The 10,297-nt window shown below is 44.0% G+C and overlaps 1 long non-coding RNA gene across 4 annotated transcripts in view; it reads left to right on the forward strand.

Moving 5' to 3' along the window:
* GNG2 overlaps positions 1–4,417 on the forward strand; it is a 114,702-nt gene extending 110,285 nt beyond the window's left edge. For all 4 annotated transcript variants that reach the window (XR_006603483.1, XR_006603484.1, XR_006603480.1 and 1 more), the window contains one exon: positions 1,137–4,417. This is a non-coding gene — a long non-coding RNA (G protein subunit gamma 2). The remainder of the gene's footprint in view (positions 1–1,136) is intronic.
* Positions 4,418–10,297: the final 5,880 nt, after the last annotated feature.

Consider the following 10,297-nt stretch of genomic DNA (forward strand, 5'->3'; position numbering starts at 1 on the left):
GCTCTTGGAATAATCTCCAGAGCAAGTATGTCATGTGAGAAAGTGACTCTTAACTTTATGGTTTTTGAACCCAAATTGACATTCCTCAGGTGGATCATTCACCTATCCCCCAGATGTAGTTAAAATTGACCTCTGGTTTATTTTCCCAAATCAAGTCTATCCTCGAGTAGTGAAAATTTGCCATTCTGAAGGCTGGTTGAAGGAAGGTATTCCAGACCATTCCCAAGACAAAGCTACAGAAAAGTGAGAAATGGCTGCATCACTGAAATCACTGACCAGCCTTGCAGTGGGACTCCTCCCTACAGGATTCAGTGCCAGACTGAAGTAATATATATTTCAGATGTTTAATAAATTATATGCAATGATGTAATATATGAAAACTGAGCTTGGGAGGCTCAGTCAGTTAGCATCTGCCTTCCACTCAAGTCATGATCCTGGGGTCCTGGAATGGAGCCCCGCAAGGGGCTCCCTGCTCAGCGGGGAGTCTGCTTCTTCCTCTCCCTCTGCCCTTGCCCGCCCTGCCCCCAGCCCTGTGCACTCACTCTGTCAAATAAATACAATTTTAAAATACATACATACATACATAAAAATGCATAAATAAAAATAAAAAGGAAATTAACATGGCTTCACCCTTCCCATGTGTGGAAACTAAGCAATTTGCATGGATTATCTCCTTTAACCCTTGCAGTCAGGGCTGGGACTAGGGTGAAGTGGGTAAGAAGCCACAAAATGTATGGAGACCTGCATTGTCTGGACTGTGCAAATGCAGGGTTGAGCCTCACGTGACCCTAACAGCGAGCACCCCATTCCGTTTGTGCTCTAAGAGCCTCACTCACCTCGCCCTAGTCCCTTAACTGCCAGAGACAGCCACGTGAATCAAGATCACCAACCCGCTTCTTTGCAGAGAAGGAAACCGAGGCCCTAAGGAGTTTGAGCGCCTCTTCCCTCTCCCCCCACCGCCTCATTTTCCCATGAGCTAGTGACCTGCGCAGTCCACAGAGCTGAGCCCAAGTCCTTGGGGGATGGAGGGGTGGGACAACTAGACTCAGAAGTCGGCCCTGGCTGCCTGCGCATGCCTGGATTGCTTCCACAAATGCTTCCTCTTAAGGTCGGGTTGTTTTTGTCCTCCTCTTCAGGTATCCAAGGCCGCCGCAGACTTGATGGCCTACTGCGAGGCTCATGCCAAGGAAGACCCCCTGCTGACCCCCGTCCCGGCTTCAGAAAACCCATTTAGGGAGAAGAAGTTTTTCTGCGCCATCCTTTAAGTCGTCGCGAGGAGCCTGTAGAGCCTCAGGGCTCCTGGGACACTGATGTTGAGTTTTTAGCAAAGTGGGCGCCTTTCTAGTCCACAGCATTTAAAGAGAGGGAGGAGAACCATCCTGGAAACTCCAGGCTATGCATGTTTAAAGAACCGGTCCCCTTGATGAGAATGAAAGCCAAACCACATCCTGAGTTAAGAGATCTGATTATCTGCAGAACTGCCTGGAGGAGGGGAATATGTAAAGATAAAATCCGCCTCATTTCTTTTCTGCTATCCCTTCCCAAACCTTATGTTTCTGCTTCATATTTAAAAAAATAAAAATAAAAACAGACAGCTGTACTGAGCTAAGATATGTATGACCTTCTTGGAATGAATATTGCCTTTAGAATACCCTTTGATAAGCTGAATTGTCCAGTGTAGCCGCGGTTTGGTTTAATGGCATTGATGTTTAGTCTTTGTGCCTTTTTCTTTTTTCCTTCTCTCCTGCCTCTCCTTCCCACCCCTTCCGGTTAGAGTAGTGCAGAGCGAAGACTGGATTATCTACAAGACTGAACTCCAAGGATGAGCACCCAAGTGTTTAGGGAGCTGTTCCCCGTGGTTTGCCCTCATGGTGATTAACAACAAAAAATGCCCAGTTGTCTGTGTTCTCTTATCACCATTCTTAACATTTGTACATGATAGCTTTGATTCTGCAAGTAAAAGTAAATCATGTGTTGTGACTGGTGCTTTCATATATTTGTGACGATTTTTTAGTAATACTGCATGAAAATGTCCCTATGTTACATCCATTCAGAAGGTTTGTTGTTTTACTCAAGTTTGGAACAGGAATGAGAAGGAAAAGAAGCTGGAGAAGAACAAACTCAGTGTCTTGAAAATTGAGATGACTTCAGAGCCTTAGCCATGCCTAAAATACCTCTGAGTTCACGGTGGCTTAAACGCCTCTTCAACGTATTTTCCAGAATCCAAAGCATTTTGATTGTATCTAGGATCCAGGGCAGCACAGGAACCAACGGGCAGGAGAAGGAAGGAAGGATTCACCATCAGTGAGGAGGCCTTTTTGTCATAGAGTAAGAGCCAATTTCATCTTTCCCTGCATTGTGGAAATTTTAGATTGAAAGAACACTTTCTGTTCGTTCAAATATCAGGAGAAATAAACCAATGGCTCGAGAGAAGACCCATTCTCCAGAATCCCGGCTGTTCACCTGCCAGGGAGAAGGAGGCAGGTAGGGGCCCACCAGCACCACCAGAAGGGATTCTGGCTCTCTCTTGCCACTGGGATAGTCTTTGTTTTTCACTCCCCCAATTTCTCAAAAGAGCCTTTTCTGGTTTTATTCTCCATCTTGTTCGTTAGAGTCTCTCAGTCTTTCTTTACAACTTCCTTCTAGCTAGAGCTCTCTCTTCCTGAGAGGTGATATTGAAACTGATTTTTCATTTCAGCTCTAGCCTTCATCAGCCAGGGAAGGTACTGGAAACCTGTATCACTTTTTCCTGTGCCATTCCCACGCGAAAGAGGACCGGTCTTACAGCTCGCTGTTTACTTTGGAATTGCAAAAGACCATATCCAATTTAATTCTATTCTCTTTCCCTTCTCTTCCTTCTGTTTAAAAAAAAAAAAAAAAGGTGAGGAAGGAAAAGAGAAGATATAAAAACTTAGTAGGCCAAGGACAGATTTAGAAAGAGTTAGTAAATGTTTTCCTTAGCTCCTTTTTAAGGGCATGATGGTAAAAAAAAATAAATATATCCAACTGGGGCAGGGGCAAAGGAATGCTGAGATACTTGCAAAATGTATGACTCTACTTCTACAACCGGGTACTTCTGTTCAAACCTTGCGATGTTGTTACAGTCAGAGAGACACTAATGAAGATTTAGTGGGAAGACCCTGGCCAAGTATTCATTAAACTATATACAGTGTTGTACCATTAGCTTCATAATACTGTGGAATCAGCTAAAACCATATCACATTTAAAAAATTATCCAAAACAGGAATTGAGTATGTGGTCACCTAAAAACTAGTGTGAATAAAGCACCTTTTGATGGTGATTAAAGCGTCATTGTAAGACCCCAAGGATTTTCATAATCCACACCATTTATTTTTCTTAGAGGGATGCTTATGTTTTTAGGTAAATCTTGATCTTTGGAGCAATTAAAATGGAATTAAAACTTGAAGAAAGCACTGTAATATGGCTCTGGTAATTAAAAGGTAAGGAAGTTCCAAACTTGTGACCTTGTTTACAAAAGAGGAAAAGCAGAAAATACACAGCCCATCTGAAATTAAGTTTAAGGAAAATGTTTTGGCTTTTTCATAACTTCCGTGTCCTGTACTATGGTACTATAAAGTCAGTCTTTATATGAGTTTTTGCTTATTGGTATTTTTACTTGTTAAGGGGAAAAGAAATCTTTTGATGACTTATACCTCTAAAGAGCTTTAATTCTGTTCGAGATTCAACAATCATGTCCACCAGCATAATTTTATCTTAAGGAGTAACTAATAGGAAATATTAACTTAATTTTTCAGGGCCCTAATTTCTGTATATAACGTATTGGGTAGTAATGGAAATCTGTCATGCAGTTAGCTTAAACTAACAATAACCCTCACATTAAGAAAAAAAAAATCTTGCTTTGTCTTCAGTATTAACTCTATTTATTTATTCTTCCTTCCTTCCTTCCTTCCTTACTCCCTCCCTTTCTTTTTCTTTTCTTTTCTTTCTTACTTTAAACCAAGAACAATTTAATTTAAATTAGAGGTTCCAAAACAGTACCTTGATCCAATGTTAATTTTTATAATAATATTTGAAAGAGATGGCTTACCCAGGAAAAATTAAAAACCATTTCTCGAGATACTCCTATTCACAAATGGGATTTGGGGAAATCGAGCATGCTGTCTTAGATTTTTGTAGCTTTCTTGTTTTTGCTTCTGTTTTTGTTTTCAAATGTTTGCTTCAAGCTGCTCCTGGCAATGGTGAATTGTTACATATCATTAATGTTTTCCAAACCCAAGGATTGTTCACATTTTTTCCTATATAAGATCTGTGGAGTGTGTCTTTCAAAGAGAGGGAAATACAGGAATGTTAAAGCAGGAAAACCTGAATGTGATGTGCACATTTTCATCCCACATGGACAATGTATTTGTTTTAATAAATGGAATTTTCAAATTCATTTCATATGCAGTCAAGTTCATGATGAGGGCCTGAGGGCCCGCTTGCCCATCGATTCCATGGTTAATTTGAGAAGGATGATAACACATAACGGGTGGGGAGACAGGAATCCATTGATTTTTTTTAGGATTTTGTTAATAGAAGTGTTCTAAGGAAGGGCTCACATGAGACTCTAAAAGCCTGTCTCCCTGGGTCTCTGTGTCTTAAAGGCCCATGCCTGGGGACAAAGAAAGGTGATGTAGAAGAGCCCAGGGCTCTGGCAGGCTGGACCATGAGGACACGAGCTACACTCTAGCATGATGCACTGGGGGTTTTTCCTTCACCAAAACAAAGCAACAACCAACAAAAAAAACACAGTGCTGTCCTCCATAAATTGTTCATGATTTAAAAGGAGTTCTGGAGAAGACAAAATGCTTAGAATTCTAGATTCAGCAGCTCGTCAGAGATAGTCTCAGTCAACAAAACCTGTAGGCTCATCAAATGATGCCGTGAGTAATAGACTCCGTTAGGAAAGAAGGAAGGGCGGGCTCTCCCAGGAGTTGTGTCAGGGACAGCCACGTCTTTAAAACTGATGAAAGGGGCCACTTGGAGTTAGTGCACTTGTCCACTTAGATCATTGTTTCGCAGACAGGGGTCCCTGCTTCCGAATCGCAAGTGGGGAGACAGATGATGGGCCCCAATTCAGAATCTCTGGCAGGGGCACTTAAATACATGGGCCCCACTGCATGCTGGAACCCGAGGACCACCCACTTGAGTATTTACGACAGAGAGCTTTTCACAATGCCTAAGGGAAGGCACAGACCAGTCGTATGTATGCTCACTTATTCCCACAGCCACAGGAAGTGCCTGACAAGGAGTAGACATAGAACCTGTGGGTGAAAAGGTAGACAGATCCTCCGTGTCTCCATGAGACACGGAGCCGAGGCAGCTGGTGGTTTTTGCCTCTGCTCCTGTTTTGTCGAGCCCATGTCAAAGGATGGCCTCCAGCTCTGGTTCTTTAATAAGCTGGTCACATTTTAGACAGCTCTCACAATGACGTGGGAATTGGAGCTGGGTCAGCTCCAATCCACAAATTGCAAATAATTTGCCAAGGGAAATCCCTTTCCCTTCGGTTCTGCCCCAAATCTACATTTTCTTCTATTTAGAACCAGGAGACTCAGGCAGAATTTATTTTTAATGAAAAGGGTCATGGGCTCCCGGGCCTTTCCTTGGTTTCTCCATGTCCTGGGGGTGGGGGTGCACCTCCATCCTGAGGTGACAGAGAGACGGTGCCTGTGACTTCATACTGTACCCATGTAGGAGTCCAACCAGCATGAGCTAGAACATCAGAGCTAGGCCCCAGAGTTCCCCCCCATGACCTCGGGCAAGCCTCTGACTTCTCCACACTATAGGACGGGGACAAGAATACCTGCCTCATTGCTTCACCAACTTGTCAAAACTGAATGAAAGAGAGAGGGTATGAAGGCATCTTGAAGGAAGAGGTGATAAAGAATCATTAGACACTGCTTGTACAACTTTCAAAGAGAGGAAAATTCTCAATAGTTCCTTCTCACCACTTGACTCACCTCCTTTCCTCTCGGCCCTCACACTCCCTGTTCAGACCCTCGGTACCTCACATTTGAATTCCTATCACATCTACTGGTGTGGCTTATCTCCTCATCATCTTCCACTCTGAACCATCCCACTGACCCCAGGTATTCGTTAGTCAGGACTCCTTTGGTTGCAAGTGGCAGGAACCTAACTGAAACTGGCTAATAATGGGAGAGCTCTGAAAGAGGTCCCCCTTCAGGTTCAGCTGGATCCAGGTGCCAAGATGATGTCATCAGATGTCTTCATTTATCCTTTGGTCCTGCTTCCCCCTGCATTGGTTTAAGTCTCAGATGGACTCTACCCTGCAGCCTCAATATAGTATCAGCGATTCCAGGCTTGGTCTCACCGGCTGAGCAATCACAGAAGATAATAACAGCTCCAGCATAAGTCCCTGGTTGTGTCCTTGCAACACTATCTCAGACTCTCATTGGCTGGATCTGATTTGTGAACCCAGGCATGGAGGTGGGGTCACTGTACCACAGGGGCAGAACAGCAGATCTAAGGAGATTGAAGCAAGACCACTAGGGGGAGAGAGAGATGGAAGGTCAAAGGCAGAAAAAACTGATGCCTACCCCACCTTGCCAGACTCCTGGAGGCACCCTCCAGTTCCAGCACGCTCAGACACCAGGGTGCAGTGCCTCGTGGTGCTCTTCCCAACCCAGCAGATCCATACTCCAGCCCTGGGGAGGCAAGTACCACCCTACTAATTCTACCTTCTTTTCTAAACTTCCTTGCAGTTCATCCAGTCTCCCATAAATATAGTATTTTCAATCCTACCTCCATGTTTTGGTTTATGACATTACTCCCCTGGAATGCCATTACTCAGCCCCTCAAGTAAATAATCTTGCTCATTTTTCAAATCTCGTCTGAACTCCGTATTGTCAGTGAATGACTTCAAGAAACACTTCTCTCTTTCCTCTCAACTCCTATTGCCCTTGTCATCAGCCTCAAATAATTTGGGCATTTGACTGTGCTTGAGGCATGTGCTGGGGTAGACACCACATGCGTGCCTTCACGTGCTTTGTGGTTTAGTGGAGGAAGGAAACCAGGAAATAGTCAATTACCAATCAGAATGACCAGTTGTAGAACACAGGAAGCTGAGGGGAGGAGGGGGGGGGTGGTGAGTTGGAATCTGTACTTACTATATGAAAATCTTGTCTTTATGGGTAAATCTTTATTTCCTTGAGAGTAGAAAACCCCAGGTGAACAACCCTCAGGGCCTCACACAACAGTGGGGGACGTTAATATCATTGCCAAGTACTGTGTGTCCAGCACAGCCCACGTGCCTGCAGAGAGAAATGGGCCAACGCAGAGGCGCAACCAGTAAATGCTGGTCTTGCCAGGCTGCCAGCGGCAGCTAATAAGGCGACTCCCTGCTGCACGATGGTCAGCAGCTGGCTCTGTGCGCAGAGCGATGATCCAAACTGCACTGAGCTCGTGGTCTCGCTTCCCCCGAGACAGTGCTGGCTAGTGTTGTCAGGACTCCATTCTCTTCCGCCGGCAGCCCCTTGGCCCCATTGATACCACCACCATCCTCCAAACCAGAAGTGAGATCTAGTGGGTACCTGCGGGGCCAGGTGAATTACACCCCTGGCCACGTGGCCTTCATCTTTGGCCCAGGGGCAGGATCTTGTCCAAGATGTGCTGGGAACACTCTCCTTAAGTGGCCTCTCCTGGGTCTCCTTGTGGCTATTTAAACTGAGACAGAAATTAAGTAGTATGGAATAAAAGCAAAGATTCAGTGCTTCAGACACACTAGCCACATCTCAAGTGTCCAAGAGGCTACCATATAGGATAGCAGAGATCTAGAACATCTCCATCATTACAGGAAGTGTGATTAGACAGTGGTGCTTTGGGGCCATGCTAGCAACCTTTTTACCACCCCACACAACTGAAAGAATGTACCTTATCTTCGTTCCAGATTTGGGCAAAACACACACATGCACAAACAAAAAGGAGAAAATCAGAGTACCGTGATAATCACAATTGGCCGTAGGTCATGGTAAATCCTAGATGCTGTAGTATGGAAGACATAGGCTATGGACTATAGATCATTCCTGGAGCCCCCTAAGCCATCAAGTTACCCCCATGTCTCTCATTCAAGAAAGTGCATGCGTATGGTCACAAGGATGATCACCATAATAGCAGCTGCAACGATCATGCCAACACTGATTGGGCACCTAACTGCGTGCCAGGCACAATGCTCAACATTTTAAGATACTGTTGCATTTCATGCTCATGGTGGCTCTATGACATGGATGTCATCTGTCTCAGAGCAGATATCTTATGTGCCTCATGTCACAGCCTGTGACCCACTTTGATTTCAGCCACAGTTTGTGGTGAAGATTCATTTTTCCCAGGGAAAATTCATTCCTCCCACCACCCAGGGCAGTCCTCAACCAATGAGGGAGGAGATTAATGTCTCTGGCACCGACCCTTCAGAGGATAATTCTGGGGGTACATTTCATATTGTTTCTCAGAGGGTCTCTGGTAGGATTGAGCCTCAATTGTCCAGAATAGTAACCAGCCCAGGAATACACCCTATTGGGTTTTTTTTCCTTCTTATCTGTCTCCTTTTTTTTTTTTTTCCTTCCTACTTTTCTGCTTTCTGAGATAACCCTCACCACCATTCAACTATGTTCCCCCAAGGTCTTGATCCAGGGTCAGTTTCAGGAGACATTCAAACTAATTTGCCTCCATTTTACACTGAGGACTTTGAGATCTGGAAAGGTTGACACGTCCCCCAAGTTCCCGTTGCTATCAAATGGAGATCAAGGATAAGAACCTACATTTGTCTTGATCCCAAAAGTTTAACCGTTCATTACTATCTCATCGTAGATATTGGAAGGCCAGTACTTGAGAAGCAGGCTATCAGAAAGTTCTGAATCTGTTCTCATTCATAGAATGAGTAGATTTTTTGTAAATATCAAACCTCTGGACTGTTTTTCTGGAAAGACGAAATCCGGGGACTCTTTCTTGTCAATCCTTGCCTTTTCTTCACTGTCATCACGTGGTCACTCGCACAAGAAATAACTTCCTGCTTGGAGGAGCCCATGCAGGGAAAACCATGAAGGAAGAGTGATGGGAAAGGTCCGAAGTGTTTATTTTTTTCAGGACTTTCAGGAAGGGAAAATCCCTTCCCTTTCCAACTGCTGTTCTAACAACTGCTTGCCTGTAATCTCAGAGCCCAGTGACCCTCGTAGCCAGAAGCAGGGTGTGGGAGGCAATGGAGGCTTCCAGGGGTTCATTCCAAAAGCCCTGATTTGAGAAGGGATCAGGAAGAATCTCAGGACAGAGGCCCTTGCAAATGCAGTTTCAAGAATTCACCCAGAGCTTCTTGGAAAGAGATAAAAAAGGTACCCATTCCCTTTCCCCTCCTCACCCCCACCTCATTTCCTGTCCCTACTCCAGGAATATGCAACATCCCACCACAGCCTGTCACACGGGATCCCAGCACAGAGCAACAGATGCTCTTGCATTTGCCTAAGGACACACAGGAGCAAAAGCTTACTGTTCCAGACTGTTCACAAAAGCAAACTGTCGCTTTAAGAAAGGGGTCTGCATGATGCACTGGTACATCCCATCATCAAAAAATCACTGCTTCCACCTGTGGGACATCTTCATTGTCTTTACAAAAGCTGGTCTCAAAGAATATTTCCAGAGCTCCTGAGGGTCCTGAAATCCTTTCTGTGGGTTTGATCGCTCAAAATTATAATGCTATGGGATGATTTGCCTTTTCTATTCTCATTCCCTCACGAGTGCACAATAGAGCTTCTAGAGCCTACGTAATATTGACGTCACAGTAGATTGAATGCAAATGCACATATGAGCATCCAGCACTTGTATTAAGCCAAGCAAGAAAAGGATTTGCAAAAATGTAAATGTCGTCTGTCTCACTGTACTTTTTGTTTTAGAACATAGTTACATTTCATACAAATGTTATTTTATTAACATGTGATGGGTTTGTTATTGTTACTTCAATGAATTAGTAAATGCATATTTTTAAAAAATTGTTTTAATTTCCAATGTGATGAACGGCCATAGATGTAACCCACATAAGCCAAGCCTTAATCATTCAAGGGTTCTCAATAATTTTAAAAGTGCGAAGGATTCCTTCAACTGTAAAGTTTGAAAACTGCCACTTTATGATGTTTCTCCTCCAATCTCTTGTTTTGCAGATGAGGAAACGTGTCATTCAAGTCTTATAACTATTTAGTGTCAGAGTCCTGAGTAGAATATAAGAGAATATAAGTGGAACATAAGAATATAAGAGGAGATAATTCAAAAGGAC

The sequence above is a fragment of the Mustela putorius genome, unplaced genomic scaffold (genome assembly GCF_011764305.1).
Source record: "Mustela putorius furo isolate JIRA1106 unplaced genomic scaffold, ASM1176430v1.1 tig00000129_pilon_pilon_pilon, whole genome shotgun sequence".
In the NCBI taxonomy this organism is placed as follows: domain Eukaryota; kingdom Metazoa; phylum Chordata; class Mammalia; order Carnivora; family Mustelidae; genus Mustela; species Mustela putorius.